Source organism: Ananas comosus, unplaced genomic scaffold (assembly GCF_001540865.1).
Source record: "Ananas comosus cultivar F153 unplaced genomic scaffold, ASM154086v1, whole genome shotgun sequence".
NCBI lineage: Eukaryota > Viridiplantae > Streptophyta > Magnoliopsida > Poales > Bromeliaceae > Ananas > Ananas comosus.
In genome coordinates, this window is record NW_017891299.1 from 1 (window position 1) to 13,727 (window position 13,727).

A 13,727-nucleotide genomic window follows, 5' to 3' on the forward strand; every position below is an offset into this window, starting at 1 on the left:
CGTCCTCAAGTGGAGGATTGGATCGATACTCACATTGAGTCTTGGCTTGAGGGAGGTAGTTCCCCTTCGAGCGGTGCGCTCCGGAGTTGGTCACTACTCGGCGAGGTAAAGTCCCTCCAGAAGACGGTCCCTAGGGTGGTTCGAGTCCCCCGTTATTAAGGGATTTTGGGTTGTGAGTTATTTGGGTTAACAGGGTTAACCGGAATGATTCGGTAAAGGCCAAAGTGAATGTGGAAAAACATGCATGCATATTTATCATACATATGATTATCTGTTTATTGACCAGTTTTCTTGCAGGCATTGTATGAGTCGCATTAGTTGGTTTGCTATTTTCTTTCTTGAAATAGTTATGCTTGAATAGACCTAGTGGGTAAGTCGGTGAGGTCGGCAGCCGAATCCACTGGAAACTTTGTTGTAGTTCTCATCCCACTAACCATGCAGGTTCTAGCGCGAGCGGGGCGATCATGGCTCGTGGCATAGTTATCGTGCTCTAGGTAGCGGACTACCGATGTGTTTAGAGCCACCCTATGTATATTTCATCTATTATGTCGATGAATGTAAAATGTATAGGAAATGTAATTAATTCATTTGAGAGATGATTATGTAAAATGGTTGAATGATGTAAGTAAATGTACAAGCTTTGTATTTTATTGAAAGTGATCAAGTTACAATGTATGAATATAATAGATAGACTACTTTCACTTGTGTAGTTGTTGCTTGCCCTCGTGCAAGCCTTGTATAATTGCAAATCTCATTGTTTGATTGCTTAATTATACTTGTTGTTGGAGCCTTGGGCGGACAGGGGAGGTGCTGTCCGTTCGGCGTCTATTGACGTGGCCCGAATCCGACCAAATAGGCGGAGCTCGGGGCGTGACAGAAGGTAGCTGGGGGGTGTGGATAGGGCTAGGTTAGGGTTAGATGGTGCAAAAACCCTAGGTGGCTAAATATATATACAAGGTGCAAAGTTGCGAGTCAGCCCACCAAACCTCAGTATTTAATACTGAGTCTTTCACAGCGCGTGTAAAACGCGCGAATACACCCTCACATCCAGTTTCACGCAAAACGGTACATAAAATATCGCACTTTTCGCAAAAAACTCTTTTGCCAACTACGACCCCTCCTTGATCAACGCGCAATATCCGCAGATCCGCCCGTCAGATTTAGGAACGGATCGTGCCAGTGCGATCAGCACAATAGAGACAACAAACCTACGATTTTGGTTCGCCATGAACGGACAGCTATGAACGGAGTCCGATACGCGCCAGAAGTCAACTCTAAGCATTGGCCTCTCCAGAAAACCGAGTTATTATTCACTTTAAGTGAAAACTGAAGATCGCGTAAAATCTCCGTTCTAACTCGTTTTCTCCCGAAGCTTGACGAGTGCTTTTATAATTAAATTACACACAAAAATATCGTCAACAGAGAGTTTAGCTACACTGCCAAAATCTCAGTCCTTACATAGTGAGCCCACTCGCACATGCGCGGGAGGCGAGGGCTCCTGCCCCGCTCGTGCGCGAAGGAGAACCGGACCGTGCCACGCGGCTAAGTGGCTTATCGCCGTCACCAGAGATGATGAAGATAATGGGGAAGGGGAAGACGGAGAGAGAGAGAGAGGCGTGAGTTTTTCGTAAATATTTTAATTCAGTTAAATTTGTAGTTTAATTCTAGTTGAATTAGAAAAAATATTTTAATTCATTAAAGCTAAATTAATTTAAATTTAAAGAGTAATATTCTTAATTATATTAGATTTACATATATCTTTATTTAAGCATTATATCTATTTTTATTCTTCTACTTAATTAAACGAGGATTTGGGGTACCAAAGGGTGACACGTGTCACCCCAAAACCCTCCTTTACTCTCTCTCTCTCTCTCTCTCTCTCTCTCTCTATATATATATATATATATATATAGAGTAGGGCTACTATACTATTAGGAGCACAGTAGCCCTTGTGCTCCTAAGTTTTTAACCGTCCATCAAATTTGATGGGTGGTTAGGGTGAAAGGAAGAAAAGAAATTAGAGAGAAAATCAAAGAGAAGAGAAATTGAGAAACCCAATTTCTCTTCAATTTCTCTTCTCCCTTTCACCCTAACCACCCATCAAATTTGATGGGCGGTTAAAAACTTAGTAGCACAAGGGCTGCTGTGCTCCTAATAGCACAGTAGCCCTACTCTCTCTCTCTCTCTCTCTCTCTCTCTATATATATATATATATAACTAGGCTGAAATGCTATCAATAGCACCAAGTTATTGGTGCTATTAGGTTTTCGACCCTTGGATGAAGAAATGTACGGTTAAGATGATGTGGGCCCTCTAAGGTTGAGTAAATTATTGGTTGAATTGTATAATCTAACGGGTAAAAATAGTCAAAGAAAACTCGGTAGCACCAAGTGCTTGGTGCTATCTATATATATATATATATATATATATATATGAATTAGGCTGGAATACTATTAATAGTAAAACGCTCCTTTTACTATCAAGTTTTTAACCTTTGGATGAAAAATTAGAGGGTCAGGATGATATTAGTCGGTTAAAGTTGAGTGGTCCCCCTAGGGTTGAGTGGTCCCCACTGGGTTATAGTATTTAATCCCATGGTTAGAAATAATGAAAAGAGTTGATTCAAAGGCTAAAAAGCTGGTAGCAACAATGCGATTTTGCTACTAATAGTAGCCCAGTCCAACTCTATATATATGGAGTCCGGCTACTATGCTATTAATAGCACGAAACACTTGGTGCTACCAAGTTTTCCGCCGTTAGATCTACCCTTTTGATCATTTTCATCCGTTAGATTATACTATTCAACCAACCACCCACTCAACCCTAGGGGGCCCACATTATCCTTACCGCACATCTCTTAATCCAATGGCCAAAAACTTGGTAGCACCAATGACTTGGTGCTATTAATAGTATATTAGCCTAGTTCTATATATATATATATATATATATAGTGAGAGAGAGAGAGAGAGAGAGAGTAGGTGAGTATGGACCACTCACATGGTCCACGAGCTCTTACATGAGCTTGTGGACCCCGATCCTGAGCCGCTATTTTTCATGGTGAGTTTTCGTTTTCCGTCGAGTCGCTGCGAAAAACGAATTTCTTAGAAACTGTAAAATAATTTTTCCGACAATTTTTTTACATCAAACCAAATGCTAGTAAAACAATTTTCAAGCCTGAAAATTTTTTTTCAGGGTAACCAAACACACCCTAAGCCATTTTCGATGATGGAACTTCTGAATCGATGATCGGCTCCGTTAGACTTGATTTAGCGTATTTGAACTATCTAAAAAATAAATTTGTTGTTTTTGAAAGGATTCAAAATCAACAATATTTTCTTTATACTATCTATAGCAAGATCAGTATTTCTGATAAAAAATTTTAGTGCTATATCACCGCTAGGTAAATGATATCGAAACATTGCAAAATTTATTTTCTAAACACTTTAAACACGCTAGATCAAGTTTAACGGAGCTCATCATCAATTCAAAAGCTTCATCATCGAAAATAGCTTAAAAGCAAGGAAGCCTCCGTGCTCCTAATAGCACACAAGACCTACTATATATACATATATATAGAGAGAGAGAGCTGGGCTACTATGCTAACTTTCAACTTGGTTGAATAGTTTGATCTAACGGGTGAGAATGATCAGAGGGTAGATCTAATGGCAGAAAACTCGATAGTATCAAATGCTTGGTACTATCGATAGTATAGTAGCCGACTTATATATATATATATATATATATATATATAAAGTCCGGCTACTATACTCTTATGAGTACGATCGCTTTCGTACTCATAAGTTGTTTTCGATGATAGAGCTTCCGAATCGATGATCGATGCCGTTAAACATTATCTAGAGCATTTAAAACTTCTAGAAATCAAATTTCATAACTTTTCGATATCATTTACCTTACGATCAAAAGCTCACAAAAGTGACAATTTTTAATGGCCGGTATGAGATATTTGCTAGTTTAACGGTGAAAAAGAATCGGAATTGGTTGAGTTTTTGATAGAAAATTATATTCACTACCTAAATAAAGATCAATAACTCTGATCTTAAATTGAAGGATCCGATCATCCATTTTTAGGATGTCGTTCTATTTTAACCGTTCATTTTATACCGGCTTGATGGACTTTATAAAATATTTCGAAAAATTATGAAATTTATTTTCTAGAAGTTTCAAATACTCTAGATTATGTTTAACGGTGTGGATCGTCGATTCAAAAACCCCAATATCGAAAACAACTTATGAGTACGAAGGGCTCTATACTCATAAGAGTATAGTAGCCCTACTCTCTCTCTCTCTATATATGTAACGTCCCGAGACTCGCTACCAATTTGGTCCTGTTCGGGCGCGTCGAACAGACGCCGAACGGACAGGACCTCCCCTGTCCGCCCAAGGCTAACAACGAGGTCATGTACAAACAAGTTCCCAGGAAATCACTTGAATACATACATGATCATACAACAACAACGAGAGCACAACCAGTCCTAAACAATCGAGAGCAAGCATCACGAGTAAAGTACATATAAGTGAAATAAAAGAGAGACACTTATCTATTACAACATTCAGTTTTAATACGTTCGATTACATTTAAACTTCCAAAAAAATATAAACATAAAGTTTACATCATCCAAAATCTCTCACACCTATACATCATCTACTCTCAATACAAAAGGGTGACTACTAATGCAAATAGGAAGGTAACTACAATCTCTAGGGCGCTAAGCCCTTACTACGATCTTCGCCGGGTGTACTTGAACTTGGTCTTGCAACAAAGTGGGGTGAGAACTACGAATAGTTCCCAGTGGGTTCGGCCGCCAACTCCGCCGATCTCCCCACTAGGTCTAAGCAGGCATAGATAGATAACAGATAGATAGATAAGCTTAAAAGCGATAACAATAAGTAGAAGCGAAAGTGCCCTATCATGCCTTAATGTAATATAATGAATGCATGCAACTCATAGTAAAGGCTAGCTACCATGCTACTATGTTCAACAATAAAGCTACTCATAGATCACCCAATTTCTCGGCTAACCCGAAGGCTCGCTCTCAATCTCACATTTGCAAGTCTCGTAGGGGAGGAGATTTTGATCACTCGCTACCCCCGAGACCGCCTGCAGACAGCTAGCTACTGTCCGGGCAGCTCACCGACTGCCCCTGGAGTGACAAAACTCCGGAGTGCACAGCTTGTTTGGAGCGACCACTACAAGCGCAGACAGGCTATGTAAGCACGATCCGATCCTTGTGAACCGGGGATACCCTACCAACTAGGGATGGCATCATCATGGAATCAATGTACTACTATACTCATTGGTTTAGTGTTTCAACTACACTAAGGTACTCATATGCCACTCATTCATGTGTTCAATATTAACTAGATGCCACTCGTTCTCATTACATATTCCCAATACACTAGTTTATACCTTACTAGGTTTCATTTACATAAGCATATTCATCAATTATCATCTCATTATAGGGTTTCGCATCATCGTGTCCTGATCTCATGCATACTAGGTTCAAGTATCCAAACCAATAGCACTATACTTACACTAGCATGCAAGAATATGTAATAACACTAAATACCCTATAATGCATCATGCTCAATATGCAAATATAATCGACAACAATAACTTAGACATAAGGAGCAGTTCAACTGCTTCGGGATGGTCACTACCCACCTGTTGGCGATGCTACAACTCGAAGAACGGGACTCGGCAATCTCTTGGAACGTCGCTTCGGCTCTCCGAATAGAAACGAAGGCTACGACCGCCCCCTTTTGCCAGGAACTCTCTACCAACTCGACGAATCGTCAAACCGTCTTCGCCGATGCGTTTAGATACCTAGCAATTAGGTTTACGACCAACTAATTTAGGTCAAAACCCTTAATTTCTCAAAAACCCATTTCGGAGCCCTAGATTGCAAATAACGCAATCGACTCCAATTAAACCCTAGATTCATGCAATTAAGACATCACTAGCATCATAGGGTTTAACCAAAACCAATTCTAGAGCATTCTATCAAAACCCTAGGGAGATACCATTGGAGTGTTAGAAGCTTACCTCCAAAAGCTTCTCCAAACAAGAGGAAGAAGATGAAGAAGGTGATGATCCTCTTCTTGACCTTCTTCTCCTTCTACTCCTTCTCCTTCAACCTTAGGGAAAGAGAGAGAGAGAGAGCAAGAGCTTAGAGAGAGAGGGAGCTATTAGGGTTCCTTGTTGGGAGAAAATGAGAAGAGAGAGAGATCAAAGCTTCTCATATAGCCCAACTTATGCATATATGCATTTTAGCCCCTCAACTTTACAAGTATGTGACAACCCATTTTTGGGCACTTCGGGCTACAGGGACCGGTCCCTCTAAGGGAGGACCGGTCCCCGTCAGCAAATTTTTCCCAGGTGAGCTTCAGCTCAACTTTGCACCCGTACGGGGACCGGTCCCTCTTAAGGAGGACCGGTCCCCGAGAGCAATTTGGGCATGTTGAGCATCAGCTCAACCTCCACATGCTTACGGGAAGCGGTCCCCTCCCAGAGGGATCGGTCCCCGAGAGCACAAAATCTGCAATTTGTGCACATTTCGCACAGCTTGCTCCCGCGGGTCCTCCTCAATGCACTTTATGCATTTTTGATGACTTCGGCCTTTCCGAATCACACCAAGTCGACAACAAGTCGATTCTAAGCGAAGTCTAACTCTCGGATTTCGAGAATTCACTTCCTTAAAATATATATATATATATATATATATATATATATATATAGAACTAGGCTGAAATACTATTAATAGCACCAATGACTTGGTGCTATTAAGTTTTCTGCCCTTGGATTAAAAGATGTGCGGTTAGGATGATGCGGGCCCCCTAGGGTTGAGTGGGTGGTTGGTTGAATAGTATAATCGAATGGATGAAAATAATAAAAGAGGTAAATCTAACGACAGAAAACTTGATAGCACCAAATGCTTCGTGCTATCGATAGTATCCCAGCCGAACTCTATATATATATATATATATATATATATATATATATATAATATGTCTTTAGTGCTATTAGGAGCACGGAGACCTTTGTGCACCTAAGCCATTTTTGATGATGGAACTTCCGAATCGATAATCGGCTCCGTTAGACTTGATCTAGCGTATTTGAACTAATCTAAAAAATAAATTTGTTGTTTTTCGATATTATTTACCTAGTGATTGAAAGGATTCGAAATCAACAATATTTTCTTTATACTATCTATATAGCAAGATCAATATCTCTGATAAAAAATTTTAGTGCTATATCACCGCTAGGTAAATGATATCGAAAAATTGCAAAATTTATTTTCTAAATACTTTAAATACGCTAGATCAAGTCTAACGGAGCTCATCGTCAATTCAAAAGCTTCATCATCGAAAATAGCTTAAAAGCATGGAAGCCTCCATGTTCCTAATAGCACACAAGACCTACTATATATATATATATATATATAGAGAGAGAGAGAGAGAGAGAGAGCTGGGCTACTATACTAACTTTCAACTTGGTTGAATAGTCTGATCTAACGGGTGAGAATGATCAGAGGGTAGATCTAATGGCAGAAAACTCGATAGTATCAAATGCTTGGTACTATCGATAGTATAGCAGTCGACTCATATATATATATATATATATATATATATATATATAGTATGTCTTGTGTGCTATTAGGAGCATGGAGGTCTCTGTGCACCTAAGCCATTTTCGATTATGGAACTTCCGAATCGATGATCGGCTCCGTTAGACTTGTTCTAGCGTATTTGAACTAATATAAAAAATAAATTTGTTGTTTTTCGATATCATTTACCTAGTGATTGAAAGGATTCAAAATCAACAATATTTTCTTTATACTATCTATAGTAAGATCAATATCTCTGATAAAAAATTTTAGTGCTATATCACCGTTAGGTGAATGATATCGAAATATTGCAAAATTTATTTTCTAAACACTTTAAATATGCTAGATCAAGTCTAACGGAGCTCATCGTCAATTCAAAAGCTTCATCATCGAAAATAGCTTAAAAGCACGGAAGCCTCCGTGCTCCTAATAGTACACAAGACCTACTATATGTATATATATATATATATATATATATATAGAGAGAGAGAGAGAGAGAGAGAGAGAGAGAGAGAGAGAGAGGGAGCTGGGCTACTATACTAACTTTCAACTTAGTTGAATAGTATGATCTAACGGGTGAGAATGATCAGAGGGTAGATCTAATGGCAGAAAACTCGATAGTATCAAAAGATATAGAGAGAGAGAGAGAGAGAGGGAGCTGGGCTACTATACTAACTTTCAACTTAGTTGAATAGTATGATCTAACGGGTGAGAATGATCAGAGGGTAGATCTAATGGCAGAAAACTCGATAGTATCAAAAGCTTAGTCCTATCGATAGTATAGCAGCCGACTCATATATATATATATATATATATATATATATATATATGTATAGAGTCCGGCTACTATACTCTTATGAATACGATCGCCTTCGTACTCATAAGTTGTTTTCGATGATAGAGCTTCCAAATCGACAATCCATGCCGTTAAATAGTATCTAGAGCATTTAAAACTTCTAGAAATCAAATTTCATAATTTTTTGATATCATTTACCGTACGATCAAAAGCTCACAAATTGAGAATTTTTAATGGCCGGTATTAGATATTTGCTAGTTTAATGGTGAAAAAGAATCGGAATAGGTTGAATTTTTTATAGAAAATTATATTCACTACCTAAATAAAGTTCAATAACTTTGATCTTAAATTGAAGGATCCGATCATCAATTTTGAGGATGTCGTTCGATTTTAACCGTTCATTTTATACCGGCTTGATGGACTTTATAATGATTTCGAAAAATTATGAAATTTATTTTCTAGAAGTTTCAAATACTCTAGATCATATTTAACGGTGTGGATCGTCGATTCAAAAACCCCAATATCGAAAACAACTTATGAGTACGAAGGGCTCTATATTATGAGTATAGTAGTAGCCCTACTATATATATATATATAGTATGTCTTGTGTGCTATTAGGAGCACGGAGGCCTCTGTGCACCTAAGCCATTTTCGATGATAGAACTTCCGAATCGATGATCGGCTCCGTTAGACTTGATCTAGCGTATTTGAACTAATCTAAAAAATAAATTTGTTGATTTTTGATATCATTTACCTAGTGATTGAAAGGATTCAAAATCAACAATATTTTCTTTATACTATCTATAGCAAGATCAATATCTCTGATAAAAAATTTTAGTGCTATATCACCGCTAGGTAAATGATATCGAAAAATTGCAAAATTTATTTTCTAAACACTTTAAATACGCTACATCAAGTCTAACGGAGCCCATCGTCAATTCAAAAGTTTCATCATCGAAAATAGCTTAGAAGCACGGAAGCCTCCGTGCTCCTAATAGCACACAAGACCTACTATATATATAGAAAGAGAGAGAGCTAGGCTACTATACTATCCGTAGCACAGAGGTCTTCGTACTACTAAGTTGTTTTCAATGATGCGACTTTCAAATCTACGATGGGCTCCGTCAAACTTGATCTACACTTTTAAAAGTATTTGGAAACTAAATTTCATAATTTTTCGACATTATTTAGTTAGTGATCAAAAGGTTTCAAAATTGACAATTCTAATGGTTGATATGATGCATTTGTAAATTTAACGGTGTGAAATAATCCAAATATAATAAAATTTTTATAGAAAATTTTTCACTTTTTAACGTAAGATCAACTTTTATCATTATTTTTATGAGATTTTTATTTTCAGCCGTTCATTTTTAGACTACTCATTTGATAAGTAAATGATGTCGAAAAATTATAAAATTTAGTTTCCAAATAATTTCAATAGTGTAGATTAAGTCTAACGGAGCCGATCGTCAATTTGGAAGCCGTATCATTAAAAACAACTTGATAGCACGGAGGCCTCCATGCTATCGATAGCATACCAGCCGAACTCTCTCTCTCTCTCTCTCTCTCTCTCTCTCTCTCTCTTTATATATATATATACACACACACACACAAACACACACCGATTATAAAAATGGGTTAAATGCATACAGGCCCCTAAAAAAATAGTGAATTATAAATATATTCCTACAAAGTTTAACTTTCACATGTTGTCTCTACAAAAGTTTTAATGCTTTCAAATATGTTCCTCTTGTTTGTTATCTTTATAGAACTATTTATATTTTAAGTGATATGTCAATTTTTGGCATCACAAATATGTTCCTCCGAAAATCACAGTAGTATAATATAAGAGGGGCAAAAATGTACTAATCAGGGTTAAGTATTTAACCTATGGTTAACTATGTTTTTTAACAGATTCTAACGGCAGGGATATATTTGAAAACATTAGGACTTTTGTAGGGACGACATATGAAAGTTAAACTTTATAGAGATTTATTTGCAATTCACTACGTTTGAAGAGACCTGTATGAAATTAACCCTATAAGAAATGTCTAGGACACTAACTATTCTTTATGAACCAACAAATGTTTTTAAAGTAGAAAAAATTATAATTTATTGCCAGTATAGTATACAGGATAATTGATTTAAAAGCGAAGAAATCGGAGGAAGTAAATATCTCACATTTTATTCTGCTGAAGAAAGATGATTCCTAAGAATAGGTTTTTTTTTTTTTTTCTTTTCTTTTCTTTGTTTGCAATATAAATACAATTGAATTTAATTACGTGAGAAGAAGCGTACATATTGATTTAAAAGGAGAAAAAATAGAGTAACAAGTTTCTTTCATATGTAGCTAAAGAAAGATGATTTAACTTTTACTTTGTAATACAAACAAATATGTAAAAAGGGCTTCATAATTATTTGGAGGAGACTTTTTTAAAAGAAAAGAGAAACGTACGCTCTTTAATTATGCTATCTAGCCTTCTAGTTGATTACTATTTGGAGCAGAACTACAAAAAAGAGAGAGATGATAATTATTTATAGCCAAATTAATTTTGTCTGTAAAAGAGAGTTCAACAATCTGGCTAGGCAATTTGATAATTAGAAATCCTACACCGGTTGTAATTCTAATAGAGTTTTAAAAAATAGTTTTATGATTTTATCTTGTGTGCAATCTGCCTAAAAGATTTGATGAGTGGGAATAAATTTTTCTGTTTTTTCCAATTGGATTCGAATTGTGAAAATAGTATTATATTTTAAAATCGTCAATTCTTTTAATATTTAAATTTTTAATTTACTATTCAAAGTTTCATACTTTGAATTATGATTTCTATTTTAAAAATTTAAGTATAGTTTTTATTTTCAAATTGAATTCAATTGGTAAAAGGACACCTAAAATTTTGTTTCAAGGAGTACGAGGGGAAACATGAATCACTAATTCAAGATAACTGGAACCTTTTAGAAAATTCGATAGGGTCCTTTTTGGGGTATAGTGTATTACTTTTGTATTATAGCATTGCCTTACATCTTCCTGAAATTACGAACCAAATGTGCGAATATTGAAATTCTTTGCGTATTCTCACCATGACAGATTGAACCAAACGCCTCGTAAAGTTTTTCACTATAGAGCTTGCATTCCCATTGCATTCAGTTAAGGCCGAGAGAACTGCTTTTGGCAGGTTCAAACTAGTGCAAATTCAAATGCCTGGTGTCAAATGCCTGGTGTTATTTTTATTTAATGCAGACTCTTCCTGCTGTCACTGATCTTCCTGATCTTGTAAGAAGACATCTTTGTGTTCCCATTTTGAGTCATCACACCCAAGCCCTATTACACTGTTGCAGATACTTAATGGTAGATATCTTCCATGTGGTATCGTCATTCCATCAGGGACATTTTATACCTGTATCTTATTGTTGATAAAATTCATTGCATGAATGCAAACACGTGGAGTAATCGTCATTCCATCAGGGACATTTTATACCTGTATCTTATTGTTGATAAAATTCATTGCATGAATGCAAACACGTGGAGTAATTGACTTATGTACATTCCTTAGTACTGGCTGTGTTTTTTTCTTAATTTCAGGGAAGAATATCATGTTCAGTAATTGTTAATCCACACAAACAGGAAATCATTCGTCATGATTGCTACCCTGAGGTGAGTCTTTTAAGTTTGTTTTCATGGATTATCCCATGCACATTGTAGCTACCATGCACACTGTTGCTTCTTGATTTCTTCCACTAAATTTTACCTTTCATTTCCAGTAATGGTTGATAAGGGGCATCATGCTGATTAATAATACAACGGACATCGTTCACGCCTTTATTATGGTAACTTGGAAGCTCTGGGCCTGTAAATAAAGTATGTGTCTGTATATATCATACAAGCCCAAAATTAGTAGCTTTGTTGCTAAACAGTGCATTAATTTTGTGAATAAAAGCTGCTAGCTGTTCGTTTCTAATTTATCTAGCGTGCTAATTGCTGGAATAAGAAACTATTCTTTTTTCTTTTCTTTTCTTTTCTTTTTTTCTTAGTGCTTCCATAATTCTTTTGTATTCTGGGACTGCATGTGATAAACCACATCGATGTGCTACAGTCTAGTAATCTTACAATGAAGTACCAACAAATCTATATGAACGTAAATGTATTTATACGGACTTTGTGCAAATGTACACCTGTGGCTTGATCTCAGCGGCAAATAGCAGCAATTAACAGCTCATGGGTTCATAGACGATCGTGTGTTACTGCATTGGGACGTCTGACTGTGCTGGCTAATCACTTGCTTGATCTACTGGTTGATTGCTTCATCAATTTGTTTGACTGGACGGTGCAGTCTGCTGATTTTATTGGATATTTGTGCTGGCGTACTCAATCGTATCAACTGCATTCTTTGATACGGCTGCTTGTGCGTTCCTTGGTAGCACTAGACTGCCTACAATGCTTAGTGATGATCTGACAGATAGGGATCCTTGGTTTCGTAGAGTTTGTCTTTTGCTCTATAGCCTTGTCAAAATAGTATTTGAGCTATGCTACTGGTACAACCCGATGTGGGTGGTAGATCATACAACTATTAGATCCAACGGCTGAAATTAATTTGATTTAGAAAAAAAGAAAAAAATGTTAAGTTCACTCCCTTTTTTTTTTTCCTCACACTCTCTCTTTGCTTCTAGGGCAGAGAGAGAGAGAGAGAGAGAGCAAGCTGTGCGAGAGATAGAGAAAGAGAGCGAGGGTTAGTAGTTGCATCCTCCGCCCGCTCCCTCCTCTTTTCTCTTTCTCTCTCTTCTTCCATCCTTCTCTTATTTTTCAGTGAACTCATGTCATGCGGCTATCCTCACGGTCTCTTCCTCCATTTTCGGCTGGAGTTGTAAAGCTGCGATGCTTAGCCCTATCCGCGCGTACACCCCATACGAAGTGAGCAGTGAGTAAATTATAATTTTTTCCTTTAATTTGAACGCATTTTATCATTTGAACTAATTAAGAAGTCATTGCTTCATTTGAACTCATTGATTCACTTAATTTTTCAATATTTTGTAGTATTTTTGAGTAAATTATTAATTTTTAGTTATGGTGAATTATTTGACTAATTTTTTCACCGATTTGGACTATAATCTACTAGATGATATATTTTTATTATAATTGTGTTTTATTGAAAATTTTTTGTGCTTGACAATATTTTGTATTAATAGGATTTTTTTTTGCTTAAGTAGGTAGATGTATAGATCTTTGACTGTCCCGCCCCGGGGTCCTTTTTAAGTTTAAAAATACAGCGGAAGTGACTAAAATTTTTTTTTTTGAAAACCTGACTCCT

At 36.8% G+C, this 13,727-nt stretch overlaps 1 long non-coding RNA gene across 1 annotated transcript; it reads left to right on the plus strand.

Moving 5' to 3' along the window:
* The first annotated feature begins 11,215 nt into the window (after nt 1-11,215).
* On the plus strand, nt 11,216-12,610 carry LOC109704819. Its single transcript, XR_002214491.1, has 2 exons — nt 11,216-12,076; nt 12,184-12,610. It is a non-coding gene; the product is annotated as an uncharacterized LOC109704819 (long non-coding RNA).
* Nucleotides 12,611-13,727: the final 1,117 nt, after the last annotated feature.